The 9,539-nt window shown below is 41.9% G+C and overlaps 1 pseudogene across 1 annotated transcript; it reads right to left on the bottom strand.

The window, feature by feature from the left end:
• Positions 1-5,919: 5,919 nt before the first annotated feature.
• On the bottom strand, positions 5,920-8,746 carry LOC110082474 (PDZ and LIM domain protein 1 pseudogene; annotated as a pseudogene). The gene has a single exon (XR_013538600.1). The product of XR_013538600.1 is annotated as a PDZ and LIM domain protein 1 pseudogene (transcript).
• Between the last annotated feature and the right edge of the window lie 793 nt (positions 8,747-9,539).

The raw sequence follows: 9,539 nt of genomic DNA, 5'->3' as shown, positions 1-9,539 counted from the left end.
CAGGCCAGACAGAAAAGAGAGGAGGCTGGATCTCAAAGGCATGAAGGAACTGCTGGATAGCTCAGTGGTTTAGAGTATCTGCCTCCAAAACCAAAGGTTATTTTCTGATATGCTTACTTTTGTTGCATTTGTTCCTCATAAGTCTTGAACACTATGTTCTGATCCAGAATGCTTGGCCTAAACTTGGGTTGGGGTTTAGTATATACAGGAGGCTTGTGGCACAGTGGTTAAACTGCAGTACTGCAGTGAAGACTCTGTGCATGGCCTGTGTTCGATCGTGGGCTCAGGTAGCCGGCTCGAGGTGGACACAAACTTCCATCCTTCCAAGGTTGATAAACTGCATTCCTAGCTGGGTGAGAGGGGCAAAATGTAGCTTGCATAATTAAATTGTAAACCACCCAAAGAGTGCTTTAAGCACTATAAAGGTAAAGGTTGCCCTTGACATTTAGTCCAGTCATGTCCGACTCTAGGGCGTGGTGTTCATCCCCGTTTCCAAGCCATAGAGTCAGCGTTTTGTCCAAAGACAGTTTCTGTGGTCACTTGGCCAGCACGACTAGACGCGGAATGCTGTGACCGTTCCACCAAGGTGGTACCTATTTATCTACTTGTATTTACATACTTTCAAACTACTAGGTTGGCAGGAGCTGGGACGAGCGATGGGAGCTCCCTCCGTCGTGTGGATTCAATCTTACAACTGCTGGTCTTCTGACCTTGCAGCACAGAGGCTACTGCAGTTTAACCCGCAGCGCCACCGCATCCCTATCTTAAGCACTATAGGGTGGTTTAAGACAGCGCGTTTAGCTTTTTATATTGTCGTTGTACCTCTAAGTTATAGATAGGACACTCCAGGACTAGATTCTTGGCACAGAACGGAGTTATCTTTTGGCAATGCCATCATAGGTTAGCTTCAGCAAGCTGAAGACACCCTGATGCCAACAGCTTGAGGGCACCCTTTTTAGCAAAAAGCTTAAATGAGTGTGTCTTTTTCTTACCCTCTGGTATGAAAGAATTGGCAAGCTTGACTGAGGCCAACTCATTTTTCATAACTTGTGCAGTGTTTGCAACCATGGGAGAGAAAAAAAAAACTGGCATTCCCCGTGGCAGATGTCAGACACGTCTTCAATGTCCCATTAGATTCCTGTGACATAAATGCCGTGATAAATTTGGAATTACAAACTCTCATCATGAGAGTCCGAGGAGGATCCGGAAATGGAGACAGCTCCGTTGAGTCACTTCAACAAACTAATTCTTTTGCTGCTCATCTCTAGTAGGAAAAGGACAAACTATAAGGTGTTGATTAGCGATGTGATTTTTTTTCCTCATCCTTGCCCCCCCCCCCAAAAAAGTGTATCTTGACTCATCCATTAATGAATGGGCAACTACGGGCAGATTTTTCACTCCTGCATGAGAACAAGAAAGTTCCTCATTTCCATCACTTGTAACATTAGAACAAGTGGGTTTGTTTTGTTTTAGGATGACTCATTTTTTTCACAAAATACAGGGTTTTTACACCAGAATTGTTGCCTTTAAAACAGCCACCCCACCCTCACAAACTCTTACTATCTTGCCTTTTTCCGGAAGGAAACATTTAAAAAAAAATATTTTCACCTCTGAAAACAAAATATCCCTATTTCTGTTTCTCTTGAGAACACGAAACTACCACCCCCTCTCTTCATTCTTTGAGATGTTGAGATATTTCCTGGCAGTTGTGAGAATGAGAGTTGTCCTGATTTTTACAACTGCACAAAGTTCTAGAAATGTTATAGTTGCTGGCTTCTCTTATTGACCTTAGAAAACGACAAGCACGGGATGGGTAGTTCGTGTCTTTCTGATCAATTAGCAATATTTGCTGTGTACTTTTTTGTATGTTTAGTTTGAATGACCATAAGGAATGTTCAATAAAGTATTGTTCTGGTAGGGAAATCCATTCACCTTCTCCCTCAAGTTTCGAGGATTCGAGGATCAGTTCAGAGGGAACAGAGAAGCTTGAAAGCAGTGAGAGATTCTGTTATTGATGCTACAAATCAAGAGCTCCACTAATTCAACCCTATGAGCCTTTCCTGCATTGCACTAATTCACAAAATAAAAAATAATTCATTCTTTCTTTCCTTCTTTAGTTGTATTTCTTTCTTTAATTGTGCATTGCGCAATTTCAAATTATGGAGGTATATGAGATATAGGTAAATTTAAAAACAAATTGAAAGCTTAAGATAATTTTGACTAGCAGCAGGCTATTTCGATAGTGTTATCTCTGCCCTTTGCTAGGTCTTCTTTTGTACATTTCGGGGGGCATATATTGTATGCACGTTGGTGCTACCTTGATTGAATTTCTCCACAATCACAGAAAATTTCTCCTGCAAGTAACTAGCCCCATTTTACTTGATTATTCTTTAATCTTCCCACTCAAGAGTCTATTAAGTGACTTCCAGGTGGTCCAGACAGAGTTTTGTCCTTCGGCCCTCATCCATTCAGCAAAGGTGTGTCATTTTTTGTTCTCCCTCATTATAGCTTATCCTAGTTTAATATTGAGAGCTTGCGTTGTTTGTAGAAACCTTTTCCTCAATTTTAGCTGTCATCCAAGAGGTTGATGTCCTGCCACACAAAATTCAGGTAAGTGACTATAAACTACAACAATATAACAAGAAAGCTCAGAAATTCAGTGTTGTTACCAGAAGCTTACCCTCACTCCTTTGCTCACAGATCAAATGCAAAGCAGGTAGGTATACTGAGCACAACACAACTTTAGATCTTTGCCTGCAAATAGTTTCCCTATGGAAAACAATTCCATTGTTATGCTCTGGTTTAGGATATATACTTTTTCTTCTGTTTCCATTGGAATGTGAGTTTCAAAGGAAGTAGGCTTTGGGTTGTTGTTTTTTAATGAATGGATGCATTTGAATTATATGAGCAATTTCCCTCAGTGACACTTGGACAGTTGGGATTAAGAACTCTAACTTCATTGCAAAAATTAATTCTGTCTAGGATTTTATCCTTCCATCGTGTGCGACTTTACCAGTGTTGGGAAAATTTCCAGTGGTGTTATGACTTAATAATAGTGCCCTCTATGAAACCTAAGGAATGTGTTTGACATGTAGTTCTTTTTAGCAGACAGACAGTTTAAAAGAAAACACACAACACAAAATTTGAATAATAAGAAAAAGAAATAAATGCCATAAAATTTATAATGGCCACATTCTCGCCTTGTGGATGCAAAATACATTACAGTGGTGCCTCGCTTAACGTTTGCTTCGTTTAACGTTTTTTTCGCTTAACGTTTATTTTTTCAGAGGCAGATTGTGCTTCGTATAACGTTTTTCCCTATGGGCGATTTTCGCATAGCGTTTTTGGGACCATGCTTCGCTTAACGTTTTTGGTTTTAGGTCCCCTGCTTCGCTTAACGTTTTTTTTGTTTTCAATTTAAAAAGTGTCTTAGAAGGGTCCAAAACGGTTCTAAATGCTTGGATTCGTTAGAGGACCCCTTAAGTCATGTGCAAACCTGATTTGGCTTTGATCTGACGTTTCGTTAATTTTTTGTGAATTTTTGTTTTTTGGCCCATAGGAACCAATGGACCTGTCAAAATCTGACAGCTCCATGCTTTCCTATGGGGGAGAAAACAATTTACAAAAAATTAACGAAAGTTCAGATCAAAGCCAAATCAGGTTTGCACACAACTTAGGGGGTCTTCTAACGAACCCAAGAATTTAGAACAGTTGCTGAGTCTTCATTAATTTTTTGTGAATTTTTTCTTCCCCCATAGGAAATAATGGAGCTGTCAGATTTTGACAGCTGTCAAAAGTTGGGGGAAAAAAATTCACCATTAATTAACGAAAAGTCAGATCAAAGCCAAATTAACTTTTGCATCCGTTTTAGAGGGTGCAGAAGCTAATCCAAGCATTTAAAACCATTTTTGACCCTTTTATGACACACTTAATTTTGCAAAAATTGACTTCGCAAAGCCATTGAAACCTATTGAGTCAGCTACAATACATTCCAATGGAGGATACATTGTATCGTTTAACGATGTTTCCTATGGGTTTTTTCGCTTAAGGACGGCAATCCGTGCCTATTGGAACGGATTAACCGGTTTCCAATGCATCTCTATGGGAAATGGTGTTTCGCATAAAGTTTTTTTCGCATAAGGTTTTTTTTTTTGGAACCAATTAAAAACGTTATGCGAGGCACCACTGTATTTATGCATGAATTTCTTCCATTTGTGTCTTGCTGGTCCCTGAAAGAGATGGAGATAGCATACAGAGACTTCCCGCTCCCTTTGCCATCTTCACAACATCCCCAGGAGGTAGGATAGGAGGTCATAACCCCATGAACTTCATGTCTGAGTGGAGATTTGAATGTGAATCTCTTCAGACACCCTCCCTACAACCCAGCTGGATGTTCAAGTGCTTCCATATGGTTAGTAGGGTTTCTCAGATTGTCTGCAAAAATGGGAATTTTCATTTGTGGGTGGCCCCAGTTGCCCCTTCCATGATGACACCAGTAGTTGGTGTGAACGCAATGGTTTATCAACTATAAATATGAAAATTGGGTGGACAACTGGGTAGAACATCTCTCTGCATCAATAGGATGCTTACCCACAACTAGAGTCTCTGTCCTTGGTCCATTTTAGGAGGTGCTTGGAGCCTCTCTCTTCTACCAGCTCCAGGAGACCATGGAGGTGGGCAAGGAAGGGCATGTTGCAAGGAGGGGCATGATAGACAGACAGGAGTTTTTCTCCTTCCATGTGGCCCCATGGGAATGACCAGTGCGCCCCCTTGCTGCATCTAAAGGTGACAGCAGTTGCTGTATCCACGTCCTCGAGGATGATGTGGACTTGGCTGGCAGTGGATGAGGGCTCAGGAGGGTTGTGAGGAGCATACTGACCCATCAGGTAAGTTGGACACGATCAAGGGGCATTCATGGTGGGGTTCAAGCAGCAGCAAGCCAGCCTGTCCCTTCCCCTGATGTACCTGGGCTCTGTGCTGGTTGTCAAATTATGTTACCTACAGCCCTCAACGGACTTGGTTTGGTAGACCTCCTGGTATTGGGTGTCTACCCAAAGACACTCATCTGATCTCGCTCAGCCCCTCCTTAAGTAGTTCCCATGGTGTGACCACACCTCTGGTTTTCTCCCCAGTGCCACCTACTACTCTATTGATGGCTTCACCCGTTCCCCAGTCGATGAGAGAACTTCAGATGGTAGGTGTTCCCAATGCAGGCTGCGAGGTTGGGGGTCCCACTAACAGCTGGTCCAGCCAGAGAGGTGGGGGTCTTGTTCTGCCCACATCACTTCCAGCCCCAAATAATGTCTAAAACAGTAAAAAAAATTCTAAAGCAGCCCAAGTTAAATATTTGACTTTGACTTCTGATCAAGCATTTTGATGAACCAAATTGAACAATATAGAAATAAGAAAGTACCGGCGCTGGTGGGGGGACCTGGATAATCAAATATTCCTGTATGGAATTATCTTTTCTAAATGCTTTGTAAAAGAAGGCTGCATTGGGAGCTTTAAGGTTATAGAGGCAGAGTTGCAAACTCAGCTTCCTGAAACAAGTTTAGTAAATACCCAAGTCAAATAATGTGGCTTCTGGCACCTCTCTTACAACTGGATCACGGCTTTCTTTCACATCCTAGAAATTACAGATGAATGCTGGCCCTATTCAGTGTGGCCCCCAATGAGACCATGCTCTAGAGGACAGGCCCAATGGAGGCTTGGAATTATGATTTTGTGAGGTTAGTGGATCCACTCCAGGTCTTAGTCCAACCTTCAGTGGACCTATCCAGGGTGCTGAACCCTATCCCTCAATTAGGTTTAGCGCCATGGATTGTTATTTTAAAGTTTGATTAAAGCACAGAATGGATTCAGTGCCTACGTGAAAGTCACTGGTCTCTGCTGTCTCTCCAATTTCCAGGGTTCCAGATCACATGAGGACTCACTAAGTACTGTGGTCTCTTCTTCTCATACTGTACTGCTCCATTTGAAAAGGGGAATGACAAGAGAGTGCACTGGGCTGAACCTACTCTCTTTCCCCCCATGTTCATGTCAACCCTCTCCTGAATGTTTGAATCCTTGGGTTAGTGGGAGAGTTAGATACACACAGGCTGACATATAGAACACCTGTCAAGTTATAATAACAATTACTGATTTCAGCTTATAGGGACATTTCTAGGTTTTCCTTGCTATAGAGTGCTTGGAAATGGTCTGCCGCTCTTCTTGGGGCACTCTGGAGCTATTTGGCTTTTCCCAGGACACACAGGCTGGTTTTTCGCTGGGAACTTAAATCTTGACTCCTGGCTCCACAATCAGGACTCCAACTCACCGAGTTATTATACAACACGATAAAAATAAATATAGACGCATTTGAAAAAAAAAAACAGACTGAGGAAAGCGAATGTTAGTTTACATTACAGTTCATTTCAAAGAATAGTTATTTGAGCATCCCAGTGTATGTTTCTCTGAAGGAAAAGACAAGGGATTAAATAGCCTTGGACCAGTGTTCACATTTTCCCATATGCGTGTGAGCATGCATTCACGTGCACATGCATGGGGGGGGGTTCAAGTACAGAGAGGGCTAGCAGTTCCCACTCTGCATACTCGATAAAGATCATATGGAAATTTACATGTTAATAGAACATTCTGGGGGAAAATTGGCCTTTGTCAATTGATTGTATAAATTTTTTATCGAATATAATATCAGAAGAAGGCAGGCATGGAGACCTTCCACGCCAAGACTTTTCTCCTCTCTCGCTCTCTCCTTTTTTTTTTCTTCCTTGAGGAAGAAATTAGGACATTATTGTTGAAGAAATAAGATGAAATGGGGAATTACAAGTGCTTGATCTAAACTGTAAAAACCTTTCATGCACTCTGGCAGAGAGAACAGATTAAATCCATAATGAAATGGGTAACTTTAAGTCTGCATAAATTTCCCTAGCAGTCTTAGTTTCCCGGGGAATCTCTCTCGGCTAGATTAATGGCCGGCAGCCTGCCACATAATGAACTAGCCTGCCTTGGCAGTATGCTCATGAATTTATTATGGTGTCCACCAGTGCTATACAGCCTAGACATCTTTATAAATCCTAGATTTAGAAGTGCGGTGATGAGCTATTTCAGTCCTAATGGTAAGGTTGATTTATCGCCCACGGTTTGCCCACTCCACCTCCCTGCTTCCCTCCCTGACAGTTATAAAAAGGAAAATACAGGTCATATCACTGATGGAAATGCAATGTGAAGGTAATTAGATAATGCCAAATGGATATGGAAAAGGGTGCTCTGTTGAAATGTTAAATATGTTGGTAATTTTTTTCCCCTCCTTGGAGCAATTATATTGGGTTGATTTATTTTTACAGTTTATAATCACTTAACTACCTGTGGCTGATTTTTACCAGATCTTGCGCCTACGGAGAGGCAGAACTGGGGCTTTTCGCCCGGTAATTGTTTATTGTAAATTCATTTATCTTCAAATACCTAATTTATTATGCAATTTACGCACGTCACAGCTCATTGCTGATGGGGAATAATGATTGCCCATTTGGTTTTCTTGTAAACTCCTTTTCTCGGCAGCTTTGGGAAGAATGGGCGGCCAGGGCGTCAAAGATTTAAACAACCTATACATTTTAATAAATAAAAACGGAATAAGGGAGAGAGTGTGTGAGAAAAGGGGATCTTCAGAGTTGTCCAGAGGATAACAGCATGTGAGAACTTGAAGGCTAGTTTATCTGACGTTTATGGAAGTTCTCAGAAAATCAGCATCACCCTAAGGAAAGCGCTAATAGAGTGTTTGTAAATTATTGTAATTCTACTCAAATGAATGTAGATATTAAGTGCATTTTGAGGGATGATCATTCCTACAGCCAAGCTAAAACTATGTTTGATTTTTGGGAGCCCTGAGAAACTCCCCCTATCCTGTGGTAATTTTGGGCATTCCTTGGAAAAAGTTTAGTGAACTTGTTTCTGTTGCCCTTACTTGCCTTGACTTTCCCTGCATCTCACTTGACCTCATCAGCCACAGAAGAACGTGACTGAACTAGACGTATTGTCCAGTCCATACGCTAGATTATGAACGTAGATTCTGCATCCATCACCAATCTTTCGTGAGGGGCCAATGGAGAGGAAGGGGCAACCCCGAGGAAGAGGCAGAAAGAAGTTGTGCCCAAAGTTAAAGCGATGTCATGTTTTCTTCTGTCCATTTTTCCCACCACATCTCTTGTCTGCATAAAATGGAGAACTGAAGTTGTTTTTTTTTTTCAGCAACAGTTTTGGACTTCACTGCACTGTTGAAGGACGGCAAGTTTTCTGAGGAGTAGAGACCTGCTGGGCTATTATACTGAGTGCTGATGACTTTCGGTGATGTGCTGGCAGTGAGTGACAGGACATTCCTGTTGTAAGCACTTTCTATGTGCTTTATATCCGGTGGCTGGGAAGTCAGATTCGTCTTGGATGGGTTTGTCTTCCCTTCCTCAGTAACCAGCGGTGATCGTATCTTTGATTCAGTTCTGCCCACAGTCAGGATCAGTTCATCTGTGCATCCCTTAATTTTGTTCTGAGCTTCTAAGTGAGTCGCGTTCTCCATGTTTCCCCCCCCCCCATCAATTGCCATGATTACATCACCAATGCACGGATTGGCAATGGCAGCTTTGCTGCCAGGCATCCCCCTGAAGATGGTAAGCAGCTGGTCAAAGTCTTTGCCCCCAACCAGGTGGAAGCCCCATTGCCCCAGTCCTTCAATGGCAACGTGGTGGGTCTTGCTCATGCTGCTGGCTGGCACTGCCAACTCAAATCGGAATGGCTGGGCTGAGCTATGGTGCCTCCACCATGCCCCGGGGTGCAAACTCGGGCATAGCCTAGCTGCCAACCAGGCGGTCTCCAGAGGAGATATTTTCAGAACTGAAGATTTTAAACAAAAGTGTGCCAATCTGGTGCATGCTTTGTTCTGTGCCGTAAAGTTGGAACTGACTTACAACCACCATAATGGAGCTTTCAAGGTAGGTGAGATATTTAAGCAGAGGTTTTACCAGTTCCATCCCCCCAGTCAGTTTCCATGGCCGAGTGGGGATTCAAACCCTGTTCTTCAGAGTCGTAATCCATCACTCTGTTAAGTAAACCACACTGGGAATCTGCCAGTCTGGTAGTCTATCAGGATTTTTGTTTTATATATAATGTTAAAAGATTCATCAGGGAAAATTAGTTCTGCAAAGGGACATCTGGATTTATTGTTTTATTACTAATTTTTCAATGTTACTTCAATTAAGCTATGATGATGATGATGATGATGATGATGATGATGATGATGATGTTGTTGGTGATGGTGGTGGTGGTGGTGGTGGTGTTGTTGTTTTATATGCCACCTTTCTTCCCATGGGGTCCCAATGTGGCTCTGAACAATTAAAATCATGCATTAATAAGTTTAAAATACACATAGCTACTATCACATTTTTTTTATTTCTATTCCTTTCTTTACATCCTGAAATGGAAAAAAAACAGCCTCATATTGAAACTATATAAAAAACACTTTGGGGTGCATATCTTTTTCTTTATACTACAGA

The sequence above is a fragment of the Pogona vitticeps genome, chromosome 10 (genome assembly GCF_051106095.1).
Source record: "Pogona vitticeps strain Pit_001003342236 chromosome 10, PviZW2.1, whole genome shotgun sequence".
In the NCBI taxonomy this organism is placed as follows: Eukaryota; Metazoa; Chordata; class Lepidosauria; order Squamata; family Agamidae; genus Pogona; species Pogona vitticeps.
Note: the sequence above shows the minus strand (reverse complement) of the source record. Positions and strands in the feature narration are given on the sequence as shown.